Below are 17,493 nucleotides of genomic sequence, written 5' to 3' on the forward strand. Positions count from 1 at the left end.
TGTCAGGGGACAGGAGCCGCAGTCCCCAGCCAACTATTCTCCCATGAGAGGAGAAGGCTGAGGTGGCATGGGGAGATGTGAAAGCGCCCCTGCAGACGGCTTGGCCAAGGCATCACTGCTTTCCCGACTGAATTATTTACCTCTGTGACCTAGAGCTACCAGTAGGCTTTTTGGTGATAGTCTTTCCACCCGCCCACTTTCCCTTTCTGTTGCATTCTTTTGCCTTTGTCTCTGCAGAGGCTCCTCTGAACCTCCCGGCTCTGCAGACCTGCTCCGCCGCCGATTCTGCAAGTCGCCACTGGGTGGCGCAGCCGGCCGCGGTGTGTGGGCTCCGGTCACAGCTCAGAGTTCCAGGCTCAGGTCCTGCCTACTGCCTGCCCAGACCCCCAGCGGGCAGTCGGAACCTGGGGGCCGGCTCACCGTCTATGGGGCCTGGCGGGGCAGAATAAGGCTGGGGGTTCCTTAAAGAGAGACCGAAGTGGGTGGGTTGGGATATTGGGAGGTGGGGCAAGAAGGAAGAGGCTCAACTCTCTTTTCCCCCAGGGTTTCTCCCCTTTCTGGAATAGAATGGGCTGGAGAATTGCGTTTGAACAGAGGAGAAAATGTCTCTGCTTACTGGAGGAGCATCTGGAGTGGGGGGAGAGGAGAAGGAGGGGGGAGGGAGTGGGGGGTGACCTCTNGGTGACTTCGATCTCTTCAACACACAGTGCTCCCTATGTGCCAGACGCTTCACACATATTAACTAATTTAATCCACAGAGCAATCTCACCACTGCATTTTATGTTTGAGATTCAAAGAATTAATTTATTTTTTGTTCTTTTGTTTATTTATTTAATATAGTTTATTGTTGAGCTGGTTTTCATACAACACCCAGTGCTCATCCCAACAAGTGCCCTCCTCCATGCCCATCACCCACTTTCCCCTCCCCCCCATCAACCCTCAGTTTGTTCTCAGTATTTAAGAGTCTCTTGTGGTTTGCCTCCCTCTGTCTCCTTAACTATTTTTCCCCTCTTCCCCTCCCCTATAGTCCTCTGTTAAGTTTTTCTTGTTCCACATATGAGTGAAAATGTATGGTATCTGTCCTTCTCTGCCTGACTTATTTCACTTAAATACCCTCCAGTTCCATCCACGTTGCTACAAATGGCCAGATTTCATTCTTTCTCATTGCCATGTAGTATTCCATTGTATAGATAGATAAACCACATCTTCTTGATCCATTCGTCTGTGGATGGACACTTAGGCTCTTTCCATGATTTGGCTATTGTTGAGAGTGCTGCTATGAACATGGGGGTACATGTGCCCCAATGCATCAGCCCTCTTGTATCCCTTGGGTAAATTCCTAGCAGTGCTATTGCTGGGTCATAGGGGAATTCTGTTCATTTTTTGAGGAACCTCCATACTTTTCCAGAGGAGCTGCACCAGTTTACATTCCCACCAGTAGTGTAGGAGGGTGCCCGTTTCTCCACATCCTCACCAGCATCTAGAGTTTCCTGATTTGTTCATTTTAGCCCCTCCGATCAGCGTGAGTCACCACTGCATTTTATAGTTGAGGGCACTAAGGCACAGCTGCCCCAGGTAGTAAGTGGCAGAAGGATTCTACCCTGTAGGCTGGCTGACTCCCAGCTTTCCAGAGGCAGGGATGGGCTCTGGTCTTCTCCTGCCTATAGGATGCGGAGATGTAAGGAAGATGTGCTGGGAGGGAGACTGGCCTGGCAACTCCGTGTAGTTCAGCTTTGATGCCCTCCCGCTTCATTCTATTCATTTATTCATTCCTTCAACAAATGTTGATGTAGGGCTTCCTGCCTCCAGGCGTGGTGCTTGGCGCTTGGGCTACATTGTCGGCAAAACCAGCCACAGTCCCTGTTTTTGTGAAGCTAGGGAGGGAGACAGATGAATCAATCACATTGGTGACGTTCCCTGAGATTGGTGTTGTGGAGAATGGAGCACTGCTCTCCTTCAGCTCCCCCTTCCTCCCGACCCCGCTCCACCCCCTCCCATCCTGGGCCCACTTGGTGAGTCTGAGCCCCAGTGTGTCTGCTCAGATGTGAGCTAAAGGGATAGATGGGGACTTAACTTAGTTGTACAGCACCCTGTGACTTAGAAGGTAGATCACATCCGCTGTCGTATTTGGACTTGTCCAGGACTGGCTGGCGTGATTACCCTGGGGAGGCAGGCTTTTTAGCCCGATGCTTCAATCCAGGAAAGATTCTGGGTGAGACTGGAAAAGTCTTGGGTCGGACCCAGACAGTCACCTGATTTGAAGTGTTACTGAGTTCTGTGGTCCGTCTGCTGGCAGATTCAGATGACCAGTGTGATGCCATTGAGTGAGGAGCTGGCAGGAAGTGCACAGAATCGTCTCGCCTCCTAGGTGGGCTGCTCTGGCATGCCAGTCCAGGGTCTCCCACCAGCTGTGTGAACTGAGGCAGGTGATTTAACCATGGTAATTGCAGCCTCCTCATCTGGTAAATGGGCTACCACACCTCTCTTCAAGTGTGGCTGGAGGATTAAATGGCTTAGTGTTACCCCCACCTATCTCACTGAATCCTTAGAATAGCTTTTCTCATTCTGATGCTTTGGTTTCACGTCTGTTTCCCCAATGAACTATGAACTTGTTAAAAGCAGGGACCACATCATGTTCATCTTTGTACCCCCAGTGCCCAGTAGAGGGCCTGGCACAGAGTAAGTGCTCCATGAATGCACCCTTCCTTCCTTCCTTCCTTCCTTCCTTCCTTCCTTCCTTCCTCCCTTTTTATTTCTGAGAGAGAGAGAGACAGTGTGAGCAGGGGAGGGTCAGAGAGAGAGAGGGAGATACAGAATCTGAAGCAGGCTCCAGGCTCTGAGCTAGCTGTCAGCACAGAGCCCGACGCGGGACTCGAACCCATGAACCATGAAATCATGACCTGAGCCGAAGTCAGATGCTTAACCGACTGAGCCACCCAGGCACCCCTGAATGTATCCCTTTCTAACCCTAGTGTGGAGCCCTATGAGAGAAGATCATATGGGTGGGGGGTTCTATGAGTAATAGCCATTCCTAGAGAGGGCCCTTCCCTGGGGTCCACCTTTGGTTTCTTTGGCTCTTTCTGTGACTCTGGGTGAGTCACCTGCCCCTCAGCCTGGGCTTTCCCTGTGAGCATGGGGAGGGTGGACTCGCTGACCTTGAATCTTTCTGGAGGAGCCAGCATTGTTGGGTCAGATTTCAGCTTTCCAGAGTCCGTGGACCATGGCCCATCTGAAGGCTGGTTGTCAGAGGGATCACCCCAAGGGTCTCCCCTGGGCCACCTGGAAGCCCTTGCTTAGGCCCCTAGACTTGGAGGCTGGCAGAGGGTGGGGGTGGGATCGGAGCCATGAGCAGCTGCCTCCAGGAGCCTCTGCTCCCTAGCTCTCTCAAAGTTTCTGGAACAGGGTGAAAGGAACACCAAGGTACTGATGTCGCCTCCCCAAACCTAAAAATTATGCCTATATATGGCCTTTTCCCCTGGAAGCACTGAATCTATCACCAGTCCTGCCTGTCCTGGCTCTGATGTGGCCAGAAAGTCTCCCTGTGAACTTCCACAGGCGTGAGATGGGCCATTCCTGAATCTCCTATGCTCCCTGATACCTCGCTGCTGCCAGCCGTCCTCAGCTTTACACCACCCACTGCCACCCACCAGCCGCAGCTCCTCCCATCCCTGCTTCCCTTCCTGCTTTGTAGCTGCCTCTCTGTCTCCAAGGGTACGTCTCTGAGTTGAGGTCTGGACAGCATGGGGAGGAGGGAAAAGAGCCAAGGGGAAATTGATCTCTCAGGAGGCTGCCATAACTATGTTCTTACTTTGGTCACCATAAACTAGCTCTATGGCTCTTCACCCAGCTGCTTGGTGGAGCACGCAAGTACCATTCTCCAGCTGTTCCTTGAGTATCTTACATCTCCAAGCCCAAAGGGCGCGTTCTCCAAGCAGCCCATTGGGAAGAGCCCTCTCCCCCTTCTTCACCAGGACACTTGGTCAGGTGACTTTGAGGCCCCTTGCCCTCCAGAGGCCATATCTGATTGGTTGACAAGTCCAGTAGAATCTGCCATCACTGTTGATTGGCCGCGTCCTTTCTTCTCCGTGCCCATCACCGATTTCTCTCATGGGTCCACACCGGGACTCTTCCTAGGAAATCCCAACAGGATCCCATGCCCTCCTTCTACATTTAAGTATGTTCTCCAGTGTAAATCGACTCACATATTCTTTCTTTCACCCCTTCCTTTGGCAAATGTACATCAAGTCCCAGCTGTGTGTCGGGTACTGTTTATTCCAGGCACTGGCAGTATGGCCGTGAGCAAGACAGATAGGTCTTAAGTGCCCTTGGATACCGGTCTCATGGCCTCCAAGAGGCTTCAGGGCCCATGCAGTGAGGTGCGTGTCCTTCAGTTTGGCATTTGGGGCACTTCACTATCAGCCCCGGACTATTTTGCCAGCCCCTTCATCTCCATCCCCTGCCCATGAGCTCAGCTGTGCCCTTGCCAGACCACTCTGCATTCTCCAAACATGCCATGCAATTTCTTTGCTATGGAACATCCTCCTTTGCCTCTCCATCTGCTTCGCCCTCGGCTGCAGAGTAGCAGCTCTGGCCTCCTGCTTTGTGCGTCTCACGTGCTTGGTGTATGGAGGCCAGTGAGCTCAACGGATTGAGAAAACCAAAAGAGACCCCGAATTTAACCTCAAACCACCTGAGGCTCTGGAGTGAACATTCTGTTTGGCCATGCTTTAATCCCAGTAGAATTCTGTTCACTAGAAATCGTGTTGGTGAGTCCTGAATCGTGTTTGTGGTACTTAGAAGCTGATGATGCTACATCCCCTGAACCTCACCGAGGACTTAAAGTCTGTGTCAGGGAATGGATGAGATGAAGGGCCATAATTTAAAAACATTTTCTGGCACCTCCTCTACCTACTAGTTTCAAAGGAAAGCACAGAGAAAATAATAGCCAAAACTGTTATCAAAAGACAGGAATGAAAACATAAAAAGTGAGGGAAGAAGGAAAAAATACAGTTAACCCTTGAACAGCACAGGTTTGAGCTATGTGGGTCCACTGATACTTGGATTTTCTTTAATAAATACAGTATAGTGCCATAAGTGTATTTTCTCTTCTAATTTTTTTAAAACTTTTTTTGGGGGGACGGGGAGGGGTAGAGAGAGACGGTGACAAAGAACCCCAAGCAGGCTCTGCACTGTCAGCACAGAGCCTGACACAGGACCCGAACCCACAAGCTGTGAGATCGTGACCTGAGCTGAGATCAAGAGCTGGATGCTTAACTGACTGAGCCACCCAGGCTCCCCTCTTCCTTATAATTTTCTTAATAACATTTTTTTCCTCTACCCTATTGTATTGTAAGAACACATATATAATATAAATAAGATACAAAATATGTGTTAAGTGACTGTTTATGTTATTGGTGAAGTTTCCAATCAACAGTAGATTATTAGTAGTTAAGTTTTGGGGAGTCAAAAGTTATATGTGGATTTCAATTGCATGGGGGTTGATGCCTCAACCCTTTGTGTTGTTCAAGGGTAAACTGTACTGAAAATGCCTCACTGGCTGGGAAACTTTGTTAGCCAGTCACAGATGGTGCTTGACCTTGGGCTGGTTACTTATCCTTTACAGTTATTCTGAGAATCAAATGAGACAATTCACATAAACCAGCTTAGAACAGTGAGTGACTGCTCAGCAAACATTGATGAGATACAAACTCTTTTTTTAAATTTTTTTTAACATTTATTTTTGAGAGACAGTGTGTAAGTGGGGGAGGGGCAGAGAGTGAGGGGGANAAACAGTGACTGCTCAGCAAACATTGATGAGATACAAACTCTTTTTTAAATTTTTTTTAACATTTATTTTTGAGAGACAGTGTGTAAGTGGGGGAGGGGCAGAGAGTGAGGGGGACACAGAATCTGAAGCGGGCTCAAGGCTCTAAGCTGTCAGCACAGACCCTGACGCGGGGTTTGAACTCACAGACTGCAAGGTCATGTCCTGAGCTGAAGTTGGATGCTTAACCACCTGAGCCACCCAGGTGCCCCAGATACAAATTTCAGAGCAGCCTGGACAAGGGGGAAACAGCTCATAATTCACTAAAGGTCTACCATCCCTTGTCTGCCTTTCTGATGCCCAATAAGGCTCTGAAAGCCCAAAGCTTTTCTATTTGTTTGCAAAACTAATCTAGTGGCAAAACCCAAGCTTATGCTGACCTGCTTTGTAGTCTTTATATATCCTGCTCAGTGTAAGTGTTCAGTTCATTGCAGGGGTGCCTGGGTGGCTCAGTCGGTTGAGCGTCCAACTTCAGCTCAGGTCATGATCTCACGATTTATGAGTTCAAGCCTGGCTTAGCTTTATGTTGACAGTGTGGAGCCTGCCTGGGACCCTCTGTCTTCCTCTCTCTCTGCAACTCTCTGGCACTCTCTCTCTCTCTCTCTCTCTAAATAAAAATAAATAAATAAATATTTAGATCCTCACTGTAGCTGAGAATTGTTTGGCTAGAATTGGCTCAAAATCTTCTTGTAGCACCATGACTGCATAAGAGGGTTGCCAACAATCAATACAGAAAGTGGTGTTATTGGAGTAATTGCAAAATAAGCATCATCTTCCTCCCTGGGCTTCAGCTTCTTCCTACGAAATGTGAACGACAACAGCAGCATTCATGGAGCACTCTCTAGGTGCTAAACAAAGCTCTAATTGCTCTACATATTATTTTACATTACTCATGCAATTCTCACAATATCCCCATTTTACAGATGAGGACACTAAGGTGGAGAGAAAAATAATTGGCTCAAGGGTCTCCAGCTAGTCGTTGGTGGACCTGAGGTTTGAACCTGGGCAGTCTGGCTCCACAGCACAGGTTCTAATAATAGTAGTTCCTCCACTTTCTGCCTTCCCTTTTTCTCAGCTGTGGAAATGCTTATTACTAACCAATCGATTTTATTCCTTTAAATAGTATACTATTTCATTAGTTTAGCGATATGGGAAGTTATGTGGTTTAGTTGCCTTTTCTTCTGCTATTAATCTGCCCATCCATCCACTCAACTGTCTGTCCATCTTTCTTTCCATCCATCCATCCATCCATCCATCCATCCATCCATCCGAAATTAATGCAGTGTAAATAGTTACAGGGATACCACTTATCCACTGTGAGCTTCTAGCCTCAATGGAAGTCACTTATCTCATCAGTATAAAATGGCATCATAATATTTACCTTGCAGACTGCTTGTATTAAATGAGCTGTTTTATGTGTAATGTCTAGCCTGGAGTTCATATTACTCTATGTAGTTGAAAGAGACATAATTACATTGAAAGAATCCTACAACTGGTAGAACTACAGATTTCACGCATGCTCCCACCTTCACATTTCTTCTGAATCAGTTATATTTTAGTCTTAAAAATTTAATCTTACCGCACCCTGGGAGAAGATACTCCTCCAAATGTTGAACTGACTAAGGGGCCCACATCCACCTTGGCCACCCACCCCCTTCCTGTGATGGAGGGAGCCATCTGCCTGTCGGCTGGCAGGGACTCTGGGCACGGTGGAGTGGCCTAGTCTCCTTCCCTTTCTGCTATCCCTGTTGACAGTTCAGAGTAGTTGTTTCCTGAGAGAAGAAGGTAGAAGGGGGTTGGTCCTTTCTTCTTCAAGGAAGCAGTGGAGAGCATCAGAGAGGGATGTTGGACTGGCTCTGGTGGTAGCTGGAATACGTATTTGCTTCGAGAGAGTGTTCCAACAGCAAGGTCAGGGGTAGCATTTAGAAAGTTGTAGTCTCCTGGGCATCTGGGTGGCTCAGTCAGTTAAGCGTCCGACTTCAGCTCAGGTCATGATCTCACGGTTTGTGGGTTCGAGTCCCGCGTCAGGCTCTGTGCTGGCAGCTAGCTCAGAGCCTGGAGCCTGTTTCAGATTCTGTGTCTTCCTCTCTCTCTGACCCTCCCTGTTAATTCTGTCTCTCTCTCTCTCTCTCTCTCAGAAATAAATAAAACATAAAAAAAAAAGAAAGTTGTAGTCTCCTGTGCTTCTGATCTTGGATACAGTGGGTGAGTGGAGGCAGACAGCCTTTTGCCAGAGAGAGCTTGGCACTCAGGCTTCTGCCATCTGGGTTGTGAATGCTGTGTGTGTGTGTGTGTGTGTGTGTGTGTGTGTGTGTCTTTGTATGTGTGTCCTTTCCATAGACAGACTCTCTGGCCAGATGTCAGAAGCTCTCAAACCAGGGACAAAGGAGTCCTTGATCTACTATTTCCCCATCCATACCCTCAATCCCACCACTTTCCACAAGTTAATTGTAGAACAGGTTATAATTCAAAAGAGGTTGACTTTCATACATTTGTTGTCTTGACTCTCTTATTCAGGTAATAAGATTTTAAAAGATAAGTCCATGGGGCACCTGGGTGCCTCAGTTGGTTGAGCATCTGACTTTGCTCAGGTCATGATCTCACAGTTTGTGAATTTGAGCCCCATGTTGGGCTTGCTGCTATCAGTCTGTCAGTATAGAGCCTGCTTCTGATCTTCTGTCCCCTTCTCTTCCTGCCCCTCCCCTGTTTATGTTCTTTCTCAAAAAATAAGGCATTAAAAAATTAAAAGGTAGTCCATATTACATAATAATAATTAAGGGTCAAACAAAGACATAAACCAAACATAAGACAAACCAACCACCAACAGGTTCAATTTATCTGTTGCACCTCCCCTGTGCCCTAGGAAGGAGGCTGATACTTCTGGATTACTTTGCAGTCAGGGACAGGGCAGGATGTAGTGAGCTGCCGTGTTGGTCATGAGGTCAGGATGCCCGTTATGCAAGACCACCAGCCAGCAGCAAGCCAAGATTGAGCTGGAAGACGGGCTGGCTTTCACAGAAAGACAAAGAAGCCACATCTATGTGAGGGCATAGGAGGGAGGGGCCTGATGAAGGGACACTGATTGGGGAAGCCCACTGGAGACCCTTTCAAGGACTCAGGGGCTGGGGTACCCCCAGGTTCCATGTGGGGCCCATCTTGAAGCATCTGAGCTATTAACTCAGCTGGAGAGGAGTGATCTGTTGCTTCTGGAATCTCAGGAGCAGAGGGCATACCCTAGGAATAAAAAGTCATTTGCCTGCTCTTGTGAACAGCAAGGCTCATGGAACCATTTGAACTTGAAAGTGTAGCTGTAGGAGGAAGTTGCAATCACTGAACAAACACTTGTTGATTATCTAGACTTCCTGCTTAACCCTGAAGATCCCATGAGTCACACATTCAACAAGCACCGAGCGCTTACCTTTGGCAGGGCTCTCTGGGTGCTGAAGATACAGTAGTGCACCAACAGAATCAATAAGTCTGTTGTCATCGCATCTGCCTCCTGGTGGGGCAACACAGGTCATAAATATGTAAAATATATGGCATATTGGCTGGAGCAAGGTGTCTGGAGAAGGAATGTTGGGGGAAGATTGTACAGTTTTAAGTGGAGTGGCAAATAAAGTCCTTACTGAGAAGGTGATACTACGATGAAGATCAGGAGGTGAGAGAAGGAGCCTTGTGAATACCTAGCAAAAGAATGGGTCAGGCAGGGGACATAGCAGGTGCAGAGACCCTGTGGCAGGGGAGACCAGTAGTGCCAGAGCAGAGGGTACAAAGGAAGAATGGCAAGAGATGACACAGAAAGAGAGAGGCAGATCATGCAGGACCTTGTGGGTTATTTCAAGGCCTTTGTTATGACCTTGATGAGAGATGGAAAGCTGTTGGACCATTTCTAGCACAGAAGTGACTTAGGGTTTTGTAGGATAGCTTTCCCTGGGTTGTTGAACAGAGACTGAAATTGTTTTGGTCTCAGCCATGGCAGTGTGCTGAGATGGTCCCCAGGAGGAGGAGACCAGGTCCTTCAAGGCAGATTTGAGCATAGGGACTCGCTCCTGTCTGAGCCTGTCTGATAGGACAGGCTATTCACAGCAGGTGCTTGGGGAGGGATGTTGGAAGAGGAAACAGCAAGGTAACCTCATGAACGCCCTGTAGCACAGAAGGAAAGAAACCTGCAGCGGCTGTAATGTAATTCCATTTATTTAAAATTGCACGTGTCTGCATGCAAGAAGTGTGAGTGATGTGAAAGCCAGTCGTCAAAAACAGGCAGTGATTGTGTCTGGGTACCAGGTGATCCTGACCCCCCCCCCCCATACCTTTCTGTAGACTTTAAATTGTTGTTAATAATAAGCAGGTATTATTTATATAACCATGAAAAAAAATCCAACAGAGCTATTTTCATTGTGGAAGAATGAAAGGAAATCAGTGTGATTACTGAAGATTTTGTGGATTGTTCTGTTAATATATCTTGTGATCTCAGCCCTCAAGTAAGCAGCCTCAAAAGCGGGAAGCAGCTGATTGAATGGCGATGGTGATGATTCCTTCTTCAGTTGGTCAAATAGCTAAATCCACCTTTAAACCTGTGGCCGCTCAGCTCCCACGGGGTCCGTTTCTGCATGTTTTGGGTTTAGGGGATGCGCAGCCTCCCAGCCTTCCCTGTCTGTGCGGCACACCCACTAACAGCCCGTTGACACCACTCCAAGTTCATTACTGCAGAGAGGTGGGAGCTATGCATGTAAGAGGAGTAAACTAGAGGTTTAGGGCTCAACTGCATCAGGCAGCTGGTGAAAAGTGAAGAAGCAGGACGCCTGGCTGACTCAGTCAGTTAAGTGTTGGATTCTTGATTTCAGCTCATGTCATGATTCTAGGGTTGTGGTATTGAGCCCTGCATTAGGCTCTGCGCTGAGCATGGAGCCTGCTTAAGATTCTCTGTCTCTCCCTCTGCCCCCTGCCCCACTTGCATGCTCTCTCTCTAAAATAAAGAAAATTAAGAAAAAAGTGAAGAAGCAGTAAAGGAAGGAGTGAGTGAGTGCCTCTGCCTAGTAATTGTGGGACTCAAAGCAACAACTGGCTCCTGGCCCTTGGCCCTCAACACCTTTCAAGGAGAAAGTCTTCAAAAAGCAGATGGAGAATGGGGGTGAAGGAGGAGGAAGGGGAGGAGGAGAGGAGCAGGGCCTAGCCCTGTCTGACCCTGTTTCCCTGCAGAATCACCTCACATGAATAATTAAGCCCCCGACAAGCCGAGGAAACAATTTTCAGCAAGCAGGGGTTCTGTGAAAATGTAAAGACCGGAGCTGAAGTAGGCCCTACGTGTTGTTCTAATGCGTGTTTAACTGCGCATTGTTTTTGCACGTTTAATGCATTAAGTGCCTGTGTGTAAACATCATTGAAAGCTGAAAGTCTCAGGGTCTCCCACGGAGGCCACTGTGAGGACTGCACAGTTTCCCCGCATTCCTGAGCCTTTGGGGCCCGGCTCCCTGGGGACTCTGCCCAGAGAAAGGAGGCCAGAGCCCTCAGGTGAGGGCCCCTGGGTCCCGCTGCCACATACCTGTGGGTGAGTTACAGGTGTCCCCAGAGCAGCAGATCCACACCGAGGGTTACCAAGGCAACACCCGCTCCTCCTGGGACAAGAGAGGAAGGGAGTGCTGACAGAGTAGGATTTCATGAGCTGCCTTTCCAGAGGGATCTGGGCTAAAAATACCCATGCCAATTGGCACTTGCTCGGTTTCGAGAGCCTCCGCCTTGCGTCTGGCTCCCCGGTGTTCTGATCCTCCAGTGTGGGGTGCAGGACCACCTGGGGCATGGAGGACAGGCGCTGAGACCCCCCCCACCCCCCATGGCCTTACCTGCTGTGGTGCCGGGGCCTGAGTCCGGGCTGGCGTGAAGAGGAGGAGGGACACTGGCTTCCTGGCAGACGCAGGGCCTGTCCTACGGGCCTGCAGCAGAAGCCCGTCGGTTGGTCACTTCCGGGCAGCCTACCTAGGGCAGTGAAGCCACTGGCAGCTCCTGAGGACGCTGGAGACCAGTACACAATGCTCTTGAACTTGCCCGCCCTTCCTAAGTGTTCCCTGCCAGCCTGGGATTTGCTGACCCGGGGTTTCCCGGGTCCTTGGGTCCCACGCTGCAGGGGGACGCGCTGAAGCAGAGAAAGGAGCTCATACCCCTCTTTTTCCCGCACTTCTGAAGGCAGCCCTCACTCTGGGTCTACATGGGAAGACCAGGAGAGCCGAGGGGTGCACAGAGCTTCAGTGTGTTCTGGGATTCGGACATCCGGGACTCTCTGGGGATCAAGGACCTCTTAAGCTGGCCATTGAACAACCTCCATACCCTGCAGGTGGGTGAGGCGAGACTTGAGGCCCCCCAGGCAGTGCTCAGATAGGAGACTTCTCCGCTGTCAGGAAGTTCACCTGGCTCTCGCAGAGACCCCGTAGCCGCCTCTAGAGTGATGCTCCTCAAACTTTATGTGCCGGAGACTCACCAGCATGCTTGTGAGAATGCAGGTTCTGACTCAGCAGGTCTTCGTGGGGCCTGAGACTCTGTATTTCTTTTTTGTTTTTAAGTTTATTCATTTATTTTGAGAGAGAGAGAGAGAGGGCAACTGGGGATAGAGCAGAGAGAGAGAGAGAGAATCCCAACAGGCTCCACACTGTCAACACAGTACCCCATATGGGACTTGAACCCCACAAACCAGGAGATCATACTACACTTGATCTTAGCTAAAGGGCCGAGAAGCAATGATGAACCCAGAGATCATGATCTGAGCTGAGATCAAGAGTCCACGCCTAACTGACTGAGCCACCCAGGCACCCCCGAGACTCTGTACTTCTAATAATCTCCTGTTGTTTTTTTTTGCATTTCCAACCATGAGGAAGTCTTAAGGTAGTGGTTTTCAAACAGGGGAGCAAATTCGAGGAGGCATTTTAAAACTTGAGATTCCTGGGCCCCGTCTGCGACTTCCTGAATTGGTCATCCCATGGAAGATGGCAGAAAAGCTAACCAGNGTTTTTTTGCATTTCCAACCATGAGGAAGTCTTAAGGTCAGTGGTTTTCAAACAGGGGAGCAAATTTGAGGAGGCATTTTAAAACTTGAGATTCCTGGGCCCCGTCTGCGACTTCCTGAATTGGTCATCCCATGGAAGATGGCAGAAAAGCTAACCAGTGATCTGATGCAGGACTTTGATTTGCAGCCACTGTCCCCGAGCCTGCAGTGGATGGCTGGACACGGGAAAAATGCCTCCTCAAAACAATGTGGTCCAAACATTTCTCTATTTTTAGTAAGATTTGCCCTTTGCAAGCCTGGCCTGCCATCGCTCATTCTTTAGCAAATATTTATTAAGTCTCTTCTGTGTTACCATAAAGGTCTATTCTTTCTTTTCTAGCTGGACAGATAGACGGCAGATGAGAGACTCTGCTTCGTGCCTCCAAGGCTGAAAAGCTGAATTAGAGAAATCCCCAGTGGCTTAAGGTTCACTAGGTTGGTTTCCTTACATGGTTACAGAGCTACTAATGTGTTCTTAATGAGCTGCCATTTACTTATGCAAATAGCAGGGCACAGAGCCAGGCGGGTTAGGGCTCAGCAGAGAGGTACCGCTGCATACTGTTCATGTGTTAACGCAGGAGTCACTGTCCTTTTGGATCTACTCTGCTTTTCTGTCTTTAATGCTGCCGTGTGGACAGCGTGTCTGCATGTGCATACGTGTGTCTGTGTGCACGTTAGGGGGTCTCTTCAAGCCACCCTGGCATGAAGACCTCCCCCCCAGCCAGAGGTCCTGGCGGGAGGCACACACCTCCCCCTGCCAATCTGCCTCCAGCCTGGCGGAAGACCGCTGGTGGAGACCAGCGAGGAGGGAGGCCGGGGCCGTTGGCCTACATGGCGTAACGGTCTTGCTAGAGCCAAGCGGTGCTGTGAATTTCACTTCGGGTCATCATGAACAACTTTTAGCAAAGGGTCCCTTGTATCTTGTCGAAGGACCAAGCTCCCCCCCCTGCCCCCCCCCAAATATCCAAAACCAAAACACAAAAACAGCACACAACCTCCCCCACCCCCAAACCAAAAAACAAAACCCGTGGAACAAAGCACTGTCTTCATTTCTCTCCTGTTCTCGCAAGAAACCTCCCCGTCACATAATGAAGGCGCTGCTCAGACGTGGTGGTGTGCGGTCTCTGGGCGTGTAGTTCTGGCCCTGGCGCTGTCATCTTCACTGGCACAAGGGAACAGCTTGCAGGGGCTGCTGACATTTGGTACCACACCAGGCACTGTCCAAACACAACTGAGTAGGCCTCTCGCCTCATTTCCAAGAGATTTTGGAACGTGTATCAGAAAGCAAGAATCTGTCCAAACAGGCATGGCGTTCCGGGGTGAGTCGGCGCCACATTTCTGATGTGCTTCGAGGCCTGTCTGCCCTGGCGTCTTATTGGCATTGCTTTGCTGGCACTCCTTTTCTCCAGACATAACTGCTTTGCTTGGATACCTTCATGCTCACTGCAGACTCTGCCTCCCTGGCTGGCCTGCACCTTAACCTGGTGGGAAAGGCCTGTCGCTGAAAATCAATGATGAGGCTCTTTGTGTCACCTCCTGAGATGTCACGCTTGTAGCTTGCCTCCTGTCCCCACATCCCATGCCAAGACAGGCCCTCACTCATCCCTTTACCTCTCTGTGGCTGACACTTCTCTGCGTGAGACGTTGCAGCTCCCTGCTAGGAACCTAGCCTCGCAGGGACCATTGGACCCCACGGCAGCCGGGAAGATGAAGGCATTTTTTTGGTCTGTGCCTGTTCCCTCCAGCCCAGGAGTCACCTCTTTCAGGACAGCTGTGAACCCTGAGTGGAGTTGTTGCAGGATTCTCACACAGAGAGTTGTGACACCGAGGCTTTTCTTTCCAGGAAGCAACTTTATTCATGCCGGCACCGCTCAGTTGGGTTCGTATGCAAAGAACTGAGTGGCCCACATCACATGGCATAGTTTTTTTTAATGCATTTTCTATTTCTTTGTCTCCCGTCTATGGTAACACACATAAACATGCAGTCTGATTAAGTTGTCTCAGTTTACAAGGCCATGGGGAATGTAGGCACCTGAGTGCATAGCTAGGTGACCTTGAGGTCTTCTCTCCTCTTTTTCTCTCTCCGTAAGCGGTGCTCTGCAGGGCTGCCACAACAAATTACCACAAACTGAGCAGCTTCTAACTACAGAAATTTATTCTTTTATAGTTCTGGAGGCCGGAGGTGTGAAATCAAGGTGCTGGCAGAGCAATGTCCCCTCAGGAGGCTCTAGGAGAAGCTTCCTCGCCTCTTCCTTGCTTCCGGTGGTGCTGGCAGGCGTTGGTTCTCCGTGACTTATGGATGCGTTGCTCCAACCTCGGCCTCCATTGCCACGTGGCCTTCTCTCCATGCATCCGTGTGTTTCCTTATAAAGGCACTAGTCATTGGATTAGGGCCCACCTTATGATCATGTCTGGACTTGAGTAAATCTGCAGAGACCCTATTTCCAAATCAGGTCACATTCTGAGGTTGCTGGTGGACATGAATTTGGGGGGACACCGTCCAACCAGTGTAGCCTGTGGGCTGGCGGTGTTTGGTCTAGCTGTGTTCTGTCCTTCAGCCTCTGTCCTCAGGTTCCTTCCTCTGGGCACCATTTTCACTGCTTCTTCCCCTCTCTGGATGTGAAGAGGAGGCACCACCATCTTCTGGTCTTGGTTTGGCTACTTGAAGGGCCACCTCGGGGCCAGTCACTATCTTCTGGGTATTTTGTGTGTGCGCAACCCCGCGGGACAACGGAAGCCGCCCTGGGCTGTGGTAGGAGTGTGCTGAGAACAGGGTGCACTTTTTGTGCCTGCTCAGATGCAGCTCTCGGGGGTGCTGTCTCTGCAGGGCCCCTTCCCTGACTTGTACTTTATTCTAATTTCTGCCTAAATTGCAATGAAGTGTTAACAGACCTGTTTCCTCTCTAGATTCTGAGCTCCATGAGGTCAAAGATTGTGCTTTTACTCCAGAGATTCAGCCAGGAGGATGCTAGGCCCTTAGTAGATGTTTGCTGAGCAGGGGATACCTTAGAGAGCTCACCAAGTCCATAATGAGGTTGGGTCCCGGCCCCTCTGGACAATTTGCCCCCTCGTTCATGCCACTGTAGGCCCAAAGCTGTTGTTTTACTTTCCTGAATACCCCAGTTTCTGACTCTTCCATGGTCTACCCAGCCTTGAAGGGCGGATAATTGGGAAGAGATGAGGACCTGGGCTTTCCCTTGCTAGTCCCTCTCTCTGCCAAGTCTGGTGTTGCATGTGTTTTAGAGTTTCCTTCTCCAAACCTTCAATCGTCTTGAATAGAAACATTTTACTTAACTTCAGGAAGGCAATTTCCCTCAGATCTGTCTCCAGAGGTGGGATGATGCCCATGGTCTGCCTAATCCTGGCAGATTTCAGGCCCTTTGTTAAGGAGACTCAGTTTCCCCGTCTTCTGTGTACATCCGGTCTTCCTTCAGGTTTGTTTTTTTTTCCCCAATAAACATCTATTGAGTTCTGATCAAGGGCCAAGTGATGTTCCTGTTGCTAGGAATAAAGCAGTGAATGAATGAATAGGGGCCATTGTCATGGAGTGTTATTTAATTTAGGCATTGACAGCTGCTGTAAAAAGCTCAACACATGGACCTATGACAGTATCTGTCAGGAGGACCTGGTCAGCCGTGGGAACTGAGGAAGGCTGGCTTCCTTGGGACATGGCATTTGAACTGTGCTTTGAAGGTAACTAGAAATCTGGTTGGTGGTGGTAGGTAGGGACAGGGAATGGCGGGAACAAGACCCCTGGATACGTTGAGGTGGGAGGATGTGGACCTCCAGGGGCAGAGAGAAGGCCAGTGTGTTTGCAGGTTGGAGAGTGAAGGGGCGAGGTAGCCGTGGAGAGGCCAGGAAGGCAGGCAGGGGCCAGACCATACCCAGCCTTGTGTGCAGTGGCAAGTATGGAGGCGTTTTAAGCAGGTAAGAGCATTTTCAAGTGCTCACTCTGGCTGCAGGGTGGGAAATAGATGAGGAGGAGCAAGAGAGAGAATGAGGAGAGCATTAGGCAGCTATTAGAATCTTTGAAATTAATTTACAAATTTTTAATGTTTATTTATTTATTTAAAAAATTTTTTTACATTTATTTATTTTTGAGAGACAGAATGAGATAGAGCATGAGCAGGGGAAGGTCTGACAGAGAGAGGGAGTCACAGAATCTGAAGCAGGCTCCAGGCTCTGAGCAAGCGTTCAGCACAGAGCCTGACGTGGGCCTCGAACCCACAAACTGTGAGATTGTGACCTTAGCTGAAGTCGGACGCTTAACCGACTGAGCCACCCCAGGTGCCCCAATGTTTGTTTATTTTTGAGAGAGAGAGTGGAGTGGGAGAGGGGCAGAGAGAGAGGGAGACACAGAATCTGAAGCAGGCTCCAGGCTCTAAGCTGTCAGCACAGAGCCTAATGCAGGGCTCGAACCCACCAATTGTGAGATTATGACCTGAGCCGAAGTCAGATGCTCAACTGACTGAGCCACCCAGGTGCCTCTTAAATTAATTTTTAACATTTATTTATTTTTGAGAGAGAGAAAGAGCATGAGCAGGGGAAGAGCAGAGAGAGAGGGAGACACAGAATCTGAAGCAGGCTCCAGGCTCTGAGCTGTCAGCACAGAGCATGACGCAGGGCTTGAACCCAC

The 17,493-nt window shown here is 49.4% G+C and overlaps 1 long non-coding RNA gene across 3 annotated transcripts in view; it reads left to right on the forward strand.

Moving 5' to 3' along the window:
- Positions 1-16,297, forward strand: part of LOC144230876 (uncharacterized) — a 32,780-nt gene extending 16,483 nt beyond the window's left edge. For all 3 annotated transcript variants that reach the window (XR_013334905.1, XR_013334908.1, XR_013334909.1), the window contains one exon: positions 15,025-16,297. This is a non-coding gene — a long non-coding RNA (uncharacterized LOC144230876). The remainder of the gene's footprint in view (positions 1-15,024) is intronic.
- The last annotated feature ends 1,196 nt before the right edge of the window (positions 16,298-17,493 follow it).

The sequence above is a fragment of the Crocuta crocuta genome, unplaced genomic scaffold (genome assembly GCF_008692635.1).
Source record: "Crocuta crocuta isolate KB4526 unplaced genomic scaffold, BGI_CrCroc_1.0 scaffold3, whole genome shotgun sequence".
Lineage (NCBI taxonomy): Eukaryota > Metazoa > Chordata > Mammalia > Carnivora > Hyaenidae > Crocuta > Crocuta crocuta.